The sequence below is a fragment of the Epinephelus lanceolatus genome, chromosome 18, assembly GCF_041903045.1.
Source record: "Epinephelus lanceolatus isolate andai-2023 chromosome 18, ASM4190304v1, whole genome shotgun sequence".
Lineage (NCBI taxonomy): Eukaryota > Metazoa > Chordata > Actinopteri > Perciformes > Serranidae > Epinephelus > Epinephelus lanceolatus.
In genome coordinates, this window is record NC_135751.1 from 28,482,156 (window position 1) to 28,501,617 (window position 19,462).

At 42.3% G+C, this 19,462-nt stretch overlaps 1 long non-coding RNA gene across 8 annotated transcripts in view; it reads right to left on the reverse strand.

Annotated features, from left to right (window-relative positions):
- LOC144458584 (uncharacterized) overlaps positions 1-19,462 on the reverse strand; it is a 179,578-nt gene that overhangs the window by 37,714 nt on the left and 122,402 nt on the right. For 3 of the 8 annotated variants that reach the window (XR_013487959.1, XR_013487960.1, XR_013487957.1), the window contains exon 2: positions 15,842-15,938. The exons of the other annotated variants lie outside the window; for them this stretch is intronic. This is a non-coding gene — a long non-coding RNA (uncharacterized LOC144458584). The remainder of the gene's footprint in view (positions 1-15,841; positions 15,939-19,462) is intronic. 8 annotated transcript variants of the gene reach the window in all.

Here is a 19,462-nt window from a genome sequence, read left to right on the forward strand (position 1 = left end):
GTGGCCGACAGCTGCATCTCTCTATTTTCTCTTGGCTTCTATCTTTCTCTCTCCTTTCTCCTAATCTTTCCGTCTCACCATCCTACCTTTCCATTTCCAATTCTTTTCCCTCAACAGATCTCGTTCTCTTCTAAATATCTTCCATTATTTTTTAAAGTTTGTGTCAAAATCTCTTTCCTGTCCCTTCCCTTACTTACTTTTTTCTCTGCGCCTCCCCTCATACTCTTCTCATTTTCTTTAGGGACATTATAAACTCTTTAAGGGAAAGCTGCAGGCTGCATTGGCTCTCAAAAAAATAAAGTAAATATTCAAGCCACAGAAGTGAACTTGAGGGATGCAAAAAGGAGAATGGGACACATTTGGGCTGAGTAACACTCTCTGTTGCTCTTTATCACAGTTACGCTGACTGTAAGGACATCTTTTAGTCTTCACAGGCAGAGCGGAGAAAAATAAGTGGGAATGTTGAGATAATTTTAGCAGCAATGAACAAACTTGCAATGAAATGCTGCTAATGTAATGCTGGAGAGTCATAAGCATTCATCTGAAAAATACTGTACACATTTGACATTTTGAGTGAGTCGGTTAATCACCATAAAGAACATTTGCTTCTGCAGCCCAGTTTACTTATTTTCTTTCCTGCAGACAGTCTGCAGTTATGTGCTGTGTTGACAAGGAAAACATGAGGGGGAGGCTGGTCACCGCTTCAGTAAATGCCATGACCAGGTCGCACTCTTAATTCAGTCTGCATTAGCTGTAATGTTGCCTGTTTATTGGTGCTTAAGAAACGCAGCACTGATCCAAGATAAGCTGACACCTTTCTGCTCATGAGTAACTTCATGCCCTAAATAGCCAGGAGGAAATACAGTGGTGTAAAGGAACACTGAAGGTGAAAGGCATGAAGGTATTTTTAAAAGTATGTCTTTGGGAAAACACTGTGCCCAGAAACATTCATGCATTATTGATATTCAGAAACATAAAAGTTAGGATTTGTTTATAGCGAACAGTAGCTACTGCTACTAGATATGGATTTTCAAACAGGCCAAATTTGAGGATTCAGGATGCTGATGCTGTTCCAATACTGAAAACAAGACAAAGTAAAAAACTAGTACATGGCTGGACCATGTACGAAACACTTAAGTGCTGTTAATGTGAAACAGGAAGTCACAGTCACTGTTGTGGTTGAGCCCCAAAATTAATGTAAATGCATCTTGATACAAGTCATGGTCAAGTCAGTGTTGCGTGGAGGTCAGGTACAGTGCCTGCAGAGCGGCAGACCGGAGGGTGTGCTCCAATTATAGGGGTATCACACTGCTCAGCCTCCCTAATTTATTCCAGGGTGCTGGAAAGGAGGCTCCGACCAACTGTCGAACCTTGGATTCAGGAAGAGCAATGTGGATTCCATCCTGGTCATGTAACGGTGGTCCAGCTCTTTACCCTTGCAGGGCTGCTGGAGGGGTCATGGGAGTTTGCCCATCCAGTCTACATGTGTTTTGTGGACTTGGAGAGGGCTTACGACCGCGTCCCAAAGGGAGTCTTGTAGGGGGCACTGCAGGAACACAGGGTACTGGGGTCGCTGCTACGAGCCATCTGGTCCTTGTATAACCACACTGAGAGCTGTGTCCACATACTTGGCACAAAGTCAAACACGTTCTTGGCGGGTGTCGGCCTCTGCCAGGGTTGTCCCTTATCTCTGATTCTGTATCTGATATTCATGGACAGGATCTCAAGGCACAGCCAGGGTTAGAAAGGGGTCCGGTCTGGTGACATCAGAATTGCATCTCTGCTTTTGGCAGATGATGTGGTTCTGTTGGCTTCATCACACCGTGACCTCAAGCAGTCAGCACCTCCAAATCTGAGGTCATGGTTCTTTGCTGGAAACCGGTGGATTGCCCCCTCCGGGTTGAGAGTGAGTTACTGCCCCAAGCGAGGGAGTTGAAGTATCTCAGGGTCTTGTTCACAAATGAGGGCAGAATAGAGCATGGGATGGGTCAGCGGTTTGGCGTGGTGTCATGAGTGATGCAGGTGCCGTGGCGGACCATTGTGGTGAAGAGAGAGTTGAGCCGAAAGGCAAAGCTTTCAATTTACTGGTCCATCTACGTCCCAACCCTCACCTGTGGTCATGAGCTCTGGGTAGTGACCGAAAGAATGAGATTGCGGATACAAGCAGCTGAAATGAGTTTCCTCCGTGGGGTGGCTGGGCTCAGCCTTAGAGATAGGGATAGGAGCTCACATTAGAGCTGCTGCTCCTTTGCGTCGAAAGGGGTCAGTTGAGGTGGTTCAGGCATCTGATCAGGATGCCTCCTGGGCACCTCCCGTTAGAGGTGTTCCAGGCACGTTCAACTGATTGGAGGCCCCGGGGCAGACCCAGAACATGCGGGTGCTAATTTGCTCTGTCAGCGTCCATTGATTTCAAAAGAACAATGGCCAGTGGTGACTTACTCATTAACAACGGTGTAACTCACTCACTCACTGACTTTCATGTTTATAGGGCTGGCCTCACATGCTGGGGTCCAGTCAAAAATACCATATTAACAAACTAACATACATTGTAATGCTGTAGCTGTATGTTACATTCAAAGAGAATATTTGATATCAGATTACACCACTCTGCTGACGCTGCCCCCTTCCAATCTAAACACAGATCATTTTATGCTGTCTGACTGACGCTGAGCAAAGTGCAAACATTAGCAAAACTGATTAAAATATGACTGACTTTACTGGGTAAACATTTGTTAGATATCTTTACTGGGAAAGCAGTTCCTATTTTACCCTCCCTCAAACATGTTTGGCTTAGGAAATAGCTTGTCTTGTCTTAATTCTGACATCACTGCAGGCCAGACCTCGGGATACACGGGGAATGTTCTCATTATTAAAGAACATTCAATAGAGTGTATCCTGTTATGCAACGATGCAAAAAATGTTCTAGGATATGAAAATAATGAAAGCGGTAGCTGCAAAGAGGCTGTTATTTTCAATATTTAGACACAAGTGAGTGTGTCATTGCGATATACTACAACATGATTTTAACTGACATTTGCCAGCCAATCATAAGTGAGCGTCTTTGCCAGAACTGAAGAAAAGCTTCTGTAAATGTGTATTGAGTGTTTCTGTTCCAGTGTAAATTTCAGCCCATGCAGATGTGATGACATCAGCGGCTACAGACAGAGCACTGTTAGAGGGTGAAGTTGGTGTGTAATAGAACATAAACATACTGCTCAGCGTACAGTCACTCACGTTTAGATCTTTTTCTTTTTTACAGCACATCATAACTCTCGCCCCTACATCTCCCACCCTGAGGTGTCAGCGCAGTGTGTGCTTTATGACAGTCTTGGGGGAGACGAAAAGATTGGATGGACACGCCCTTAATACCATGAAGGTCATCAGACTGGCTTTGTGTCACTGTGGAACAGTTATCGGACATCAAACCTATCTGCGTGTACTGTTAAAAAAAGACAACACAGACTGAAAAGTGCCTGAAACTTTAGTCTATTATAGCTCAGGGGTGAAGAACAAAAAAGAGCCTGTTATGAGCAGTGTTTAGAAATGGATTGTGTTTGAGTGAGCGCTTTTTTTTTTTATTTTCATCAGCTCTGTTCTGTGGGATTTATGCCACCCCTGTCTAAAAGTGCCCTCGCCCTGTGCTTTATGGCACTAATATGAATCAGACTTGGAGTGTGGAGAGCACAGGGAGCGTAATATATGTGTACTGGCTCACCTATAGCCGGCCCATCACTCTGCCTTCGCTGCAGGTTCCTATCAAGAGTTTATGGGTGGCTAAAATAGGGACTAAATATATAGTGACTTTAGACCTGAATGGTTTTAAACTGCATAGAATTAGAATTTGATCCAGACATCTGTAACGTCATAAATGAGAAATGCTCCATGCTGCAATTTCACTTTAAAATCTCTGTTACCAGTTGAACAAAAATTGAATTTTCTAACCTTGAGCACTTTCTTTCACTATCTACGATTTGGCTCAGACTGTGTTTCTGAAAGCTTTCACAGTAACATAAAAAGTTGAACATCTGTTTTACAGCATTCTTTAGGCATTCCTGTCTCCTAGGATTTGTTCACTGGTTTCCACAAATATGTCCGCTGCATATCTTCATTATCTGGATCTCTACATTTAAGCAGATGATGTGTTATGTTACTGTGACAACCAATTAAATGCTACAGGAAGGTCACAGTGAATTCATATAAATCACCAGAGTCGCCACCTGGATCGGTCGTGTCGAGGGTTATTTAGGAAAGGGGAGGAAACAGTCCAGTGCTTGTCCAGCATCCAAACAGACGGGCTGCGTGTGGCTTTTATTGACTGTGAAATTACAGCCTCCTGCGTGTGTTTGATTTGATTGATGATGAAAGCTCTAATTGATCTAACAACAGCTCCCTGGTTTTTGGATGCTTCTCCCGATCCCCTCTGCTGCACTTCTGATGGTCTGACTTCAGCTCAGGAGCATCTTCTGATGAAATAATTTACTGAAGTTGAATAAAATGATTACTCTACTTCTCCTTTCTGTTTCTAGTCTGAAATAAGTCAGGCTGTATAGCAGCAGTTCTCAAATGTTTTGTCTCTGAGCTACCATCAGCCCTGTCAGGTGATGTAGGCTACTTCTTCAATTGTGTATCCATTACTTTTAGCTCACTATTTCAAATGTTTATCCAACCCTGTCTCACTGCCAAGTCGTCTAATATCGATGCTCAGTCAGTGGCCCTTGCCATCAGATACCAACACACCAAGAGACCTTTTCATTTTTTGTCACTCCGAGCAAGTGCTGTCATTTAAAGAGCAAAAAAGTCTGCACTGGGCAGGTGGATGCATCAAACAAACTCTGGACTTTCACCCAGGAGACCACTGTATTACACTATACTAGTCACATATGTGACGTATGTCATGTGATGTTTCGTTTGTAACAAACTTACTTTTAAGCCAGACCACGATGGTGAATGGACTGCACTTGTATAGTGTCTTCACAGTCTTCCAACCAGTCAAAGAGCTTTTACACTACATCAAATTCACCCACTCACACACTGGTGGCCGAGGCTGCCATTTATGGTGCTACCTGCTGCTCAGTAACCACCGATGGAACAACCATCAGGAGCAATTGGGGTTCAGTACCTTGCCCAAGGATACTTTGACATGCGGACTGGATCAAAACTGTCGATCTTCCAATAAGTGGATGACCTGCTATACCTCTGAGTCTAAACCTAATCACGTACCTAAAGAGGTAAACCTAAAAACAAAGACTTTCACCATTCTAAGTTTATTTTAAAAAGAGACTGTATGTTAAATGTACATTTAATGAGCGCGCACAACTGATGCTAGAGGGGTAGCTAGAGTGTCACTGTTTGACACATAGGGCCACTGTGTCGATCAGACATGGGGGAAAGTCACACATGTGCAAGTCACAAGCAAGTCTCAAGTCTTTACCTTCAAGTCTCAAGCAAGGCCCAAGTTAGTTGTGGTGAGAATCAAGCAAATCAAGTCAAGTCCCTGCTATAAGTCAAGCAAGTCGAGTCATTGCTCAGGTCAAGCAAGTCACAAGTCAAGTCATATGTCACATACAGCAAACATCTCCTCACAATCCGCTAGCTACATGTCCTCTGAATATGCTGTGAAAAAGTCTGGTCTCTGTAGGCAGCCCAGGCTCCGCAAATGGCAACAAAAACATTTGTGTCCAGGCTGCACCAACCAGGCAGTGCGAGACCAGCGAAAGCAAGCACACACACATGAATGCGGTGCCTATGTCTCACGGTCTCACGTGAATGCGGTGCCCAGAGAGGCAGTTAGAGCTACAGGCTTCAATGAGACTAAAAACAGAGTTCAAATGACGTTTTTCCAAACAGCTTTTTATGTCGGGGCTTCAGGACACTTGGATCACTATGGACGAGCAGTATGGAGATATTTTGTGGTTTCAATTACGTGTTTTTGGGCATTTGAATCTTGGGCGCCATAAGCCTCCATTAGGTGGAGTTTTGTTGCTACCTCCTCTCCCCTTGTGAGGACTCTAAAACTTTACCTGAGCCTCCATCGGCATATGGGTGAGTAGATAATGGCTGAATTTTCATGTTGGGTGCGCTATCCCTTGAACAGGTGTGTAAATCCAGGGTAACTAGCAGCTATCGCTCGTTCATGCCAGAGTCACGAAGGACGGGGGGGAAGGGGGAGGGGCGAGCTAGCTCCATTGTGTTTGATAACATTGTTGAACGTAAACAGAAGTGATGCCCAATCAGTCATGTGACTCGAGTCCCCCATTTCTGGTGTCTATATTTGACTAGTTGGGAGTAAGAATTTGTTGCTTAATCCTTTAGCTAACTATTTAATCTGTTTATCCGTTACTTTAAAGCTACAGTTGGTAATTCTTATGAAAATAACTGTGTCATATTTGCTGAAACAGTCACTATACTCTGAAAGAAACACATGACACAGATAGTCTGTTAAAAAAAGACAACATGTCCCTCCTCCTCTTCCTGCTTCTACTGGCATCCGCTAGAATCTACTGTGGTGCACTGGCAACATCCAATCAGAGCTGAGGAGTCTCTTACACAGCTGTCAGTCATGGCTCGTGGACTACGGTCAAACTGTCAAACTTCGTGGCACTGATGAAATATGGATCACAATTCTGTGAGTGCATTGCCTTTTTCTTGTCCCAGATGTTTTCAGAAACATGTGTACTGCTCAGATGTAAATGTGTGACATGGCTGCCATGTTGGAAACAGCACCAACTTTTTTTTTTTTTTACAGCTAAACAGTACACTAAAATATGTTTCTGAAAACATTTGAGGTAAGATACAGGCAATGAAGTGAAAGAATCATGATTCATATTCAAGTAGCACTGCCAAGTTTGACAGTTTGACACAGTCCATGAGCAGTGACTGACATGACTGACAGCTGCATTTGAGACTCCTCAGCTCTGAGTTGTGTTCATGCACATGCGGTAAGGCTATTAGATGCGCAAAATGACAACAGAGTGAGCAGAGGAATGAGTTTTTGCACAGATTATTCCTTTCATTTAATTCTGTGTGCATATAAAGACAGATTTAGCAAATTTAACAGCTTTAAGCCATTTTAACTTTTCATTTACAACCTGTGTATCCATTATTTAAACTATTTCAACCAGGCATATTTTACTTCAAGATAGCTATTAAACTGCTCTGCTTGCTAACTATTTTTCACACACTCTGTTGCAACATGGTGGTGACAACTAGGGCTGGCAACTTCCCGAAATGGAAATAAGGAACAGAGGGGAGGGGGGTGGGTCGCTGAGTCATGACCAATGAGACGCTCATTCTCTGTTTGAGATGTGGAACATAACATGACAGACGGATCTCATACAAAATGTCCTGTATTAACAGTTTAACCTGTAATATTTCTCTCCTGTAGATTTGATCTTTAAAAATACAGTGTCCTGTATCATTTACATATGGAACACGTCTTTCAGTTTCCAATTACGGGATGATTCTGTATCTTATAGGACGGTTGGTAATACTGACTTTGGCTGAGGGGCAGCTGCTGGTTATTGTTAACTGCTACAGATCAGCATCAGACCAATTTAATTCTATTTAGCTGTTTATTTTCATCATAAATACAAATATGTGGACATATTTTTAAAATCAAATCACCATTTATCTTTTTAAATTGAGTTTAGTTAACTTAGTTTCCACACTAATTGAGAATTAGGCTACTGCCATATGCCAACATAATGCTACCATTAACTGAATTGAAGATTTGGCTTTTACTCTAACAGAAAGGCTATAATTCTGTTGCTCAGCAGACATGTTTTGATATACTTCGGCTGTGCAGGTATTACTTTACTTTGCAGTGTTTTTGGTCTTCCATTATTTATTGTGGTGTTATCAGCCTCAGTAAAACAATGCATGCTGTTTGTTTGGGGTTTGGGGAGCTGCTGTCAGTTCAGTGAATCAAAACAACACTGTGGTAACACTGTTGCCAAGTGATCTCTGGGAAACGTTCCCCAGAGCACCACAGCGATGACCGCATATCAGCAAAGATGTCACAATGCTAAAGCAGGCAAACAAATAAAACAAAACAGAGATAACACACTCACACGCATTAGAGCAGTTGATTTGGCTTTGATTTGGATGGGTTTAAATGTTCTGTAATGGCTCATAAAGGTGGTGCCTTAAATAGGAGCAGTGATTCAAACATTACAAAACCTCTGCATGCAGCTTTGTTAGCTCTGGATTTATTCACCGTCTATGATCATGACCGTAGTCTCCCCATATGCTATGCTCCTGTATAGGTGTAATGCTGCCAAACACTGTTCATCTGCACACACTGTGATGCCACACAGCTGGTTCAATATCAACAAAGTTTCCCTTTATATTCATTGTCTTGTGTGGCGATCAGCAGTGATGTGGTGGTTCACTTTTACACTGTGATCTGTAGCCTATAGTTTGGCTTTAGCTTCTAACTATCTTTATCTTTTTAACCTGTTGTTGCTGCTGAGTCAGTTTGACATCCTGGATATATCCTTCAAACACAGACTGTAGACCCCTCTGGACCGCAAATGGCAAAAAGACTGCACTTGTATAGCGCCTTTCTAGACTTTGACCACTTATTTACCACACACATTCACACACTGGTGGCCGAGGCTACCATACAAGGTGCCACCTGGTACTCAGTAACCATTCACACGCACTCATGCACTGATGGAACCGCCATCGAGAGCAATTTGGGGTTCAGTATCTTGCCCAAGGATACTTCACCATACAGACTGGAAGAGCCGGGGATTGAATCCCTCGATTGGTGGACGACCCACTCTGCATCTGAGCCACAGCCGCTCCTTGCTGGAACTGGACCCATGGCTGCTGCGGCATGAACACTACCCCTGTACATGGGCAGCCAACTCTACCTACTGAGCTACTACATGCCCCACTATGCATCTTTTTCGCTGTGCAGAGGTGCTCTCTTTTGCCTTCACCTTTTTCCAGATATTATTCAGCTTTATAGCCTGGTTTAAAACATGTGTGAGAGAGCTATTAAAACAGTAATCAAATGTAACAATTGCAATCCGTCTAACATTTATCATGTGGTCGGTTATAGTTGACTGATATATGCAAACTTGCAACCGCAGGAACGAGTCACAACTCAAGTGCACTGCAGTACTTAAAGGCGCCGTATGTAAGAATGTGGCCAAAACGGTTACTGCACTAAAATTCAAAATACTGCTGCGAGTCATGTCCGCCCCCCGTTCGAGCAAGTCCGGCTTCTCTGCTGCTAACGCTGCTGCCGGGATACAGCTGAGGAGGAGCCAGCTGCTAATGCTATGTACCGGGACACTGCTAATACTGCTTGCCGTGCTGCTAACGTTTGTCTCTCAAAAAAATCAGTCAGGTCGATGACCCACCTGCACATGGGCTACAATGTATGATGGAAAATGAATAACAGTTGAAAGTATTCGAAATGTCCATCCCTGTCTAGCTGTGATACTAGTTAGCCAACTTTGGCTAAAGCTTACCTGTCAAGGAGAGAAAAGCCACATCCGATTTCAAATTCTTCTCTGCTTTCAACCGTCTCCACTGTTCAAAAGCATCTCCTATATAGACCCTCGCTTTGCCTCGAGTTTTGTCTTGCCGTTTTTGGGAATCATAACGAGGTCGTTTGGGTTTAGTCGCACTGTCAGCCATTGTAGCTCAGTCGTAGCTGGCAACCTGGATGCTGAGACTCTACTGACTGCGTGACTGGTAGACGGCGGTGGGTGGCGCAACAGGCCAAAACACAAATTCAAAACATAAACATGATTTGCAGACCGTAATTTTTTTTTTAAATGCGAATATTCTGGCTGTACTATTGTTGTCGGTGAGATCAGTATGTTATATGAACATCATTCCTTAGTCTCTGTGACATATTAGGGGGATTTTATGACTATTTGCATTAGATTTCTTACATATAGCTCCTTTAAACAAATAGCACTTCACCCCTGGTTGCAACATTGCACAGTCACGTCCGGCACTGCAAAATTAGAAATTGAAAACTTCCCCAGAAAATGTTACGACTAAAGAGGCAGGAGGCGAGAGGAGTCACTTCTGCCTTTATAAATTCCTGGAACATCTCACAGCGAGGGACTGAAGATGCTGCAGTGAGCCCTGTACTGGTTGTGGGTTCTCCACCAATTTGCAGCAGGAAGCCTTGGGACCAGACGAGACTGTAGCATACAGATTTGTACTTTGATGGAAAAGTATGAGCCTCAACTGAATTATAGCCGGTGCGTGTGTGTCCTCAGCAGTAAGCTCATGTTTTACTTTAAACGGCCTCACCTTGCTATCCTCTGCACTCAATTAGAGCGATATGCTACCGCTGAGGCTCACATAGGTGAAGCCCAACAGGCTGCACTAAATGAATTCATTATACACAAACAAAGTTTGAAAGGCTCTTTTTCTCCACGGATCTTGTTATCTTTTGATCACCCTACAAACGTGGCAAATTGAAACCTGTGACAGGCCATTCAGAGATGTGAATTCTAAATCCCTTGATGTGCGGCCTGTGTATGCATTTACACCTAAACTCATTTACATGTCAGTGGCTGCTGGGGAATATGAAAGTGAGGGGCAAGAAACCAGCGTAGCACAGTGTTCCTGCTCAGATCACTTGAACTGCACATATTAATTGAGACATTAAACTGCCAGGTTGTGTCTCTGACATCAGAGATGGGCAATTTTTATTCCGCCTGGTGGTGATCTGCTCACACACACACACACATACACACACGGACTGTGTTGACATCCACTGAATGATGATGGTAAACAATTGTCGGTACATGTTGTGCCCTTCAAAGTGTCATTAGTTCAGCCTCGTGTACTACACCACCCATTACCCATCAACCAAGCAAACATCCATTATGCACCATATGCCTGACAACATAATGCAAACACACAAAAACACACATTGATCTCATGTCTTATGTTCAGCTTATATATATGATTTTCAATTACAGCAATGCAGTCCCATCAACATGCTCTATCAGGGCCACTTCATTAAGCCGGGCGGCCCAAACACGCCAGTCAGGACCTCGACATATTGAAATGAAAAAGCCACTTTCTTAGATTGAATCGTAAAAAAATGACAGATGGCATTCAGATAGGAAAGGTGCTTTAATCTGAATCAATATGAGAAGCCACAGGCGATCAATATGTTGGCGGACTGTGACTGCACACTTCAACATGTGCTTTTGACATTTCTCATGTATGCAGGAGATTCGCCTTCCCTAATAACATTGATTAAATGCATTTAGGTCAGTCTCGTTTGGACATGACCAGCAATGCTGTTGCAATACAAACAGCAGACTTTGCTTTTAAACTGGACCTCAGATGATTATTTTTCCCCTCCCTCAGCGCAAAACAGGAGTTAATAATTGCTGATTTTTTTTATCACGTGTGCTATCGCGTAGCGCTCAGGCTTTCTGTTAATCTAAAGCTGATAAAAGATACTCAGCTGCTTTCATTGCTGACCTGAGTGTTTACTTTTCCTTCTCCTGTTTTTCCAAACCCTTCATCCATCCATCTGTCCCCTCAGTGTTTCCTCAGCTTGAGAATAAGAGCAGATGGAAAGGGAGCATGCTGCCTGATGCCAGGTGGTCAAATGAGAGAGGGAAAGAGGGGAAAGGGAGATGGATAGAGGGAGGGAGGGAGGGAGGGAGGGAGGAGAAGCCAAAGTGTACTCCTGCGGTCACGGCACAGTGGTGCAGTCTGCTCCGACCTGTGATAAGACAGCGGTGACCCTTCCCCGAGCCGCCCTGGAAAATCATGTGTATTTTTCCGGATCTTTGACCTTGCTTTGTGGCGGATGGCTGAGAAATCACCTGATGTTTTCCCACGCTTGTCCTCTTTTCCTCATTACACTCTTAAATTCTATTCTTTCCTAATCTTAAAGAGCTGCCATTAAAAGGAAAAGGGCAGCTGTTTCTCATTGCGAGGGCTCAACTGATTTAAGAGTTACTTTTACAACACTCTCCCTTGTCTCATCTAATAAAGCGACAGCGTGCGCCACGATGAATAAAACATGAGAGGGATGTCATAGCTAATTCTGACTGCTGGCTTTATCTCCCTGTCGCCCAAAGATCAAATGCTTTGCTCTGCATTACATTGCTCAGTGCAATACATTGGATTTACATTAAACACGAAGGCATTTTGTCAGGACTCATACCACCGTCCACTGCCCTCCTTTTGTTGGGGAATGACTACAATCTCTGGAAGGACATCACACAGCCATGCTGACAGCTCAGTAACACAAACACAGACACACATATGCAATATCTGTCGAAACCAACTCCTGTTTGCACCATTAAATCTCTCTTGCCCAAAATCTCTTCCAGGTTGCAGTGATTGCTTTGGTCAGCTTTACATAATAATTTAAAGAGCACACTTTGTAAAAAGGCTGTCTTCCTGGGAGTTTATTTACCCTGCTCTCGTGCAGGGTGGTGAGGAAGGCCGGTGGATAACTCAGTTCTGGAGGCTGCCAATTGCGCACAACCTGGCAATGCAGCTCCTCCCTCTTTCGCACTGTCAACCCTTGCTTCAGGACTTTGGCAGCCTCTTTCTACGTGTGTGTGTGTGCACACCTGTGTGTTTGTTAGCTTAGGGGGAAGACCATGCCAGTGCCAGTGCCATGCCAAGTGATGCAGTGCCCTTTGGAAGCAGGCCCATTAAGGAGGGAGACAGAACATGTACCAGCAGGGAACAACTTCTACTTACATGGACTTGTGTAGCTGACTGCTGTTATTTAACTGATGGTAAAATGAGGGTTTATTTATACATATATATATGAAAATTGTTAATGCATTGCAATCATGATAAAAGATGAGAGTAGGTTTGGCAGTTATCTAATAAAAATTGTTATGGCCAAGTCCTTGAAAAAGCTCTAAAATTCCAGGCCAGTCTCCAGGAGAAAATGTTGATGTTTCTGCAAACCAGGGATATGTAACATTTGTACATTTAATATGCAGCATATCATCATTTCTACACTGACGTTGTTCACATTACATGTTTATGAGCTGAAACCAAAGTGAGACAGCTGCTGAGCAAACAACAAAACTTCATGTGTTTTAGCAAAGTGGCATTTCCACTTGTGACATCACGGTATTTCCACCAAAACCAGGAATTTTTTAATAAGACATTGGCTGCATATTCAACCGTGATGGTGGCACCAACACCGGGTATTTTTAGTGAGACATGAGGCCATTTCCAGTGGTGGTTGTGGTGTCCAAACCAGGTATTCTAAGCCAAAACATGATCTTGTCCTACAAAACAGAAACTTTTTTAGCGACGCATTGGGGCAGGGGTGTCACACTGATTTTAGTTCATGGGCCATCTTCAGTCGTATTTGATCTCAAGTGGGCCGGACCAGTAAAAGCATTGTAGAATAAGCTAGAAATAATAACAACTAGGGCTGTAGTCTCCTGGTCTCCTGGTTATTTGGTTGCTATGCTCTCGTCAGACCAAATTCTCATTGGTCGAATAATCGCCATGTTACTTTCATAAGGAGAAAAGTGCTACATTAACAGCTTTCCAGGATTAATCCATTATTTCCTGCGGTGGGGGGACAGGCTAAGTTACCTGTGAAAATGGGGGCATTTTCAAAACACCCCCGTTATTGACAGAAAGTTGAACTCGCCCACCCTCACGCTCAGCGTTGCAGTGACGCAGACCTCCTGTCTGTTTCTGTAAGCTGAAACCATTTCCCTCAGTGCAAACGAAGCTTGTATTTACATGTATTTCTCAGATAAGAAACAATAAATTGAGGACACTAAAATAGCATTTTAAGCCTTGTGTGTGATCTATCCTTCAGGGATTTATACTCAGGGAATTATCCTGGCTTCCTATGAACACAGGAAACCTCCGCTCATCGCTAGGCTAATGTATACAATGTAAAATGTCATAGGCTGGCGCTAATAACGTTAGCATGTTGTATTTGCTTGGAAAACGTGTTTAGTGTAAGACAATTGTTTTGTCGGTGAATGTTGTGAGTTGTTATGGAGCAAAATTATGTACCATTACCTTTGTTAAATGTTGCTGTTGTCCCTGGTTTTATATGAGAAGAGGAAAAGATCGCTAGACGCTAGGCTAGTTTATACAATGTAAAACGCCATAGACTTGTACTTGTGACGTGTACTTAGACTTGTGCTAATAACGTTAGCATGTTGTATTAGTGGGGAAAATGTGTTCAGATAAAGACAAGTGTTTGTCTGTCAGTTCTGCGATTTATAGTGAAGCCAATTTGCGTACTTGTGTTTGACATTGTTTCTATTAAGCCATGTTTAATGTGTGTTTTGAATCAACTACATATAAAGTTTGATTTGAACTAAACTTTACAGCACTTAGTCCTCCACTGCTGACTAGTGTTTTGGAAGTGTAACAGCAGAGTGACACAGACACACCACCGCAGAAGTAAAAATAACGTGCAGATTTTTTTTTTTTCCCCCACGACTAATTGATTAGTTGAAGATTATGTGCAACTTTAGTCGACCAAGATTTTCTTTGGTTGACTACAGCCCTAATAACAACCTCCAGATTTTTCACTTTCTTTTAGTGTAAATTTAAGCACAAGTAGCCTACATTTTAAAAACAGGCATCTATTTAATAACAGATGATGAACAGCCTAAGATATCTTAAAAAGTGCTTTTTCAACAATATGTCTCCAATTTCCTACATGCAGTCAGTCTACAACTCACTGTCATTACATTTTTCCATATATTTCCACTATTTATTTGCCATAATGCTGGCATCACCACACCACACACAAAGTGGAAGGTATTAAAGAAGCAGGTTAAGTTATCCCCTGCCTCACAAACCATTTACATATCTAAACTTTTGGCCGTACCTTAGCTGTAGGGTTCCACCAATTCTGACACTGATTCTTTTGTACTGAAGATGCTGGTTCACAACAATTTGCACAATGTTCAATATCTTTAAATACAACCACAGTAAGTATTCATTGTTTTTTGGAGAACTGTATTCTGGTCAGGGTGGCAAATCCTCTAAAGCAGCATTTCATATTAAGTAGGATGCTAATTTGACTCGCTCCTGAAACCTGACACCTCTTAGCCTTTACAATTGCTTCAATATTAGGTGTGCAAAGTCATCTAGTGGGCCAGATTGGACCCTTTGGCAGGCCCGTCCTAGCCCTTAGGCCATATATTCAACACCCCTGCATTAGGGCATTTCCAGCCATGATTGTGGCACCTGATCTGGGTGTTTCTTGGCAAGACTCAAGGCATTTCCAGCAGTGGTTGTGGCGACCAAACCAGGTATTTTAAGCCAAAACATTATCTTTTCTTTACCCTAACAAGCTGGTTTTTGTGCCTAAACATAACCAAACACTAACTACAGTGTTGTTAAAACATAAAGAACATATCCACTACAATTGTCACGTACATTTGTTACAAAGCTATGGTTTGCAGAAGTGAACAATGTCAACATTTATTCTGGTGACTGGGTTGACGATTCAGTTTATTTCATAAGCTAATTCCCATTTTCTCTTACACAATCAACTGTTCAGAAGAGACAGTTCCCCATTTCAAAGACTCCACAACATGTGAATATGCCACTGTGCAAAATATGACTGAGATGTGTTCTTTTAATTTAGCTGTTGTGACACTATTTGTTCCAAACAGCTTCTCCCTGTGTGCTCGGCAGATCAGACTTCCCTGCCAGCATTTATTTATTTCAAATGTTTGATTTTCAGATTCAGTATTTGCAGAGCTGTTGCAGTGTTACAGCTCATGAAGTGTATGTACAACAGTGTTGTTTTTTCAGGACTTTGACAATTTGTTAATTCATGAGACAAATACATCTAACAACTGTAGCAGAATTAAAAACATACTTGCTGAAGATGAGAATGAAAAGTGCTGATTTTCTAAAGAAGAAGAAGGCTGGAGTGAGGCCTGTTCCTTTTTCTGCCTCCTGATACAAAACTCTCCCTGAGGACAAACAAAGATAGCACTGTCACTTTTCATTCTGAGTTTTCTCTTGCTTTTAGACATGAAGTTAAAAGTCATGTTCTGAGCCAGCCTGAACAAGAGTGTTTTATACAACAAGGCAACCACACTCCATCCTGGAGGGTAACACCAATAAAAAACAAATGTTGAAAGGTCATTCAACTAATAAAACATTTGTTCCAAAAATGATTTGATTACATTTCTATTTGTGGGAAGAGATTTACATGGAAGCGCAAAGACAAGCTGCATCCATTCACTGCATGATGTAACATGATTATCAGTTGTTTGAATCAACACTGCCCTGATTTTGAGAGATTCGAATTCAGGAAAACATCAACATACAGCCTCCATTTTCATCTGTGATACAACAGAAATTGCTGGGATAGTCATGCCAACTAATTAGAGATAGAGAATGAGGGATTAGGATGAAAGAAAGGGTATCTGAGGTGAATGGATGGTTGCATATCGTGATGGAGGAGGCAGATGGCATAAGCTGAGAAGAAGACAGCGAGTGTGTGCTAGAATTACAAGAACATCTCTTTCACAGAAATGAGTTTCTCGGAAACGGGGCCAGTGGTGGGGACCATTTTCAATCTACACCTTTGGCAACACAACCCTTTGCTTGGCTTTTGGTGGATTTTCCCTTGGCAAAAACTTAACAGCGACACTGACCATTTAAAAGCATTTAAAACAAGGGGTAACCTCTAGGGCTGAAGAATGAAGCAAACACAGGAGTGCCAAAAAATTGGGGTTCCTCAAATGACCACTAGAGGCTAGCTCCAAAAGAGAGTTAATCCTCATGTTAAAATATCCAATTTAATAATAACAAGCCCATACCCATTGGTAGCTTTGTCACCTTCTACCTATGCCAATCCTCAATGCCTATATGCAGTTTCACATAGATTGACCACGTCAGTGAGTAGAAAAACGTGGGACAGACAGAATGACTGACTGACAGAATGACATACTGACAGTTTCCGTGATTATGTACAGCATACCATACCATGACTTAGTCATACCAAAAAAACAAACAAACAAAAAAAAATTCGGCCACAGGAGGAGCCACAGCCATCGGTCGCATTTTAGCCATTTTTAAGCATTTTTCTGTTGTTATAGCGCCACCCAGGTGCCAATTAGAGTTAAATTTCTCCAGTCACCTTGATGCGTCCTGTTCTACATATCTACCACGTTTAGTAAAAATCGATATGGCGGTTAGGCCTAGATAAGAAATTAGCTCTCTAGCGCCCCCATTTTGTTTGATGGAGTCAATAATGGAGGGCTCCCCTCAGATTATGTGTGGTCATATGCCTACAAAGTTGTGTGGTGATCAGTGAAACCCTTGAGATGTTATACACCTTTATGTGATGAGCCACGCCCTCCGCAATATTCATTGCCTTATAGAAGCTCAGTTTTAGTAAGTTTTCCAACTTTTGCCAAGAGGGAACTTTAGATATTGGTCCCTAGATTATGTTCACCGAGTTTCATGCAGATCGGTCAAACTTCCTAGGAAGAGATCGATTTTAAGTGTTTTTCAAAAAATTCAAAATGGCACAAAATCTATATAACCGGAAGTTATGGGTTCTTGAGGCAAATTTGTTCCTCATGAGGAGAGGCATCTCTGTGCAAAGTTTCATGTCTCTACGACATACGGGGCATGAGATATGCCCATTCAAAGTTTGCAATTTCAATCGGTTGCTATAGCGCCCCCCTTTGGCCAATTGATGTAATATTGCTTCATTCGCATCCTCCCATGACCCTCTACCACTGTGCCAAATTTCACATGGATTGACCAAGTCAGTGAGGAGGAAAACGTGGAACAGACACACACACAGACAGAGTTTTCACCATTATATAGTATGATAATAATAATAAACATGTTTATCACCTGGCAGAAAAAACAATTTTGGTTGCTACAGCTAATGCCAACGGTTGATAAATACTGATAAATTATACTAATTGTGAGGTGGTGTAACCACATTCACAAAGTATAGGTGTAATGTTAGCCATAACTGTCGCTATTTAAGTGTGTTTTCAGTTTATGTAAGTTAACTGTAACATTCTGGTTGTCTAAAAAAGCTTTGTTCAGTGTTTGGTTGTACTAAAAAACTCTTTAGGGAGTTGGATGTTCTGTTTTTCAAGTAAGTACATTTTGTTTTAATGACAGTTTTTTGCTCCCAAAATTAGCATTAGCATTATTGCAGTTAACCACAGCCGTAAATACACTGTGCTAATCATGCTAGCTGCTAATGTTAGGGTTATCGCCACCGTGTTGTCCACATATGGTCACCTCTGGCTCCAAAAATCCAAGATGGTGAAGGCCAAAATGCCAACTCAATGCTCAATGCAAAACAGTCCATGGGTGACGTCACTGTGGCTACATCCAGTATGCTAATTGTTTAATGTACTTCTTCAAGCTGTCACCACAACAATGTATGTAGCTAATGATGGCTAGCATTGGGGTGCACTAAGCTATACTACGCCACTTCCTGAGAGCCTTCTTGTCAGTAGGAAACAGGTAACCATGGTGATGCGTGCCAATGTTAGCGGTACAAAAAGAAACTGAGTGACTACAATGTTATTCTGTGCACAATGTAATAAAAGAAGCCATGACCCATAAGCAGCGATTCTCTCTCCTTTGAACCAAGAACTGGAATGTCAGTGTATTCTCATTAAATGCACTCAAGGTTTACTGTGGTGCTGGAAATTAATGTCGATTGGTGCCAAATGTTAAGCACATTATAAGAGCATAAAAATAGTCGAAATCTACACATTACTGGGGGGAACAATCTGATACTCTCTACATATAAAGTGTAAAGCTCTGCAAGCCCCGTACATACAGCAGGAGTGCTTGCAGTTTGAGGGAGGATTACATATGCAATCTCACACCTGGGTGCACCCTGGTCCAAAAGCCTTGTACTGCTGATGGTGAACATCAGAGCACAAGAGCAGGCAAAGAGTAGATAGTCTGAATCACTGCCCACATCTCAGATTTTGTCGAGTAATACACATTTTGAGCTGTCAAACACTGGTGTAACTAATACCATTAATAGCGCCTGCATTCCAATTAGCTGTGCCAGTGCCAGGGCCCTATTGTACATGCTGGGTCGTGGCAGGGCGTACTGGCACTGAAGTGGAACAGAGCCATCACTGATGTAATTAGTTACACCTGTGCTTTCCCTGACAAAATGTCTGCTATGAAATGGTTTATTTAAAGGTCTGGTGTTGCTCTCATGAGCGGCTGTTTCCTCGCAGTTTATTAATATATCAAAGCAGCATAAACACATGACCGTGTCCCCCAGGCATGCATAGTAATGTCTGCCTGACTGGCCTCCTCTCCAGAGATCAAAAATGCAGCCGCAGTCGGGTTATTTCAGAAGAAACTACACTGGCTATGCTGAAATTAAAAAAGGAATATGATGAATGTGTTACTGAAATTCATGTATGTATTTTTAATAGATTTTTATTTTTGATGGAAAGTAACGACATTTACTTAAGTACTGTACTTA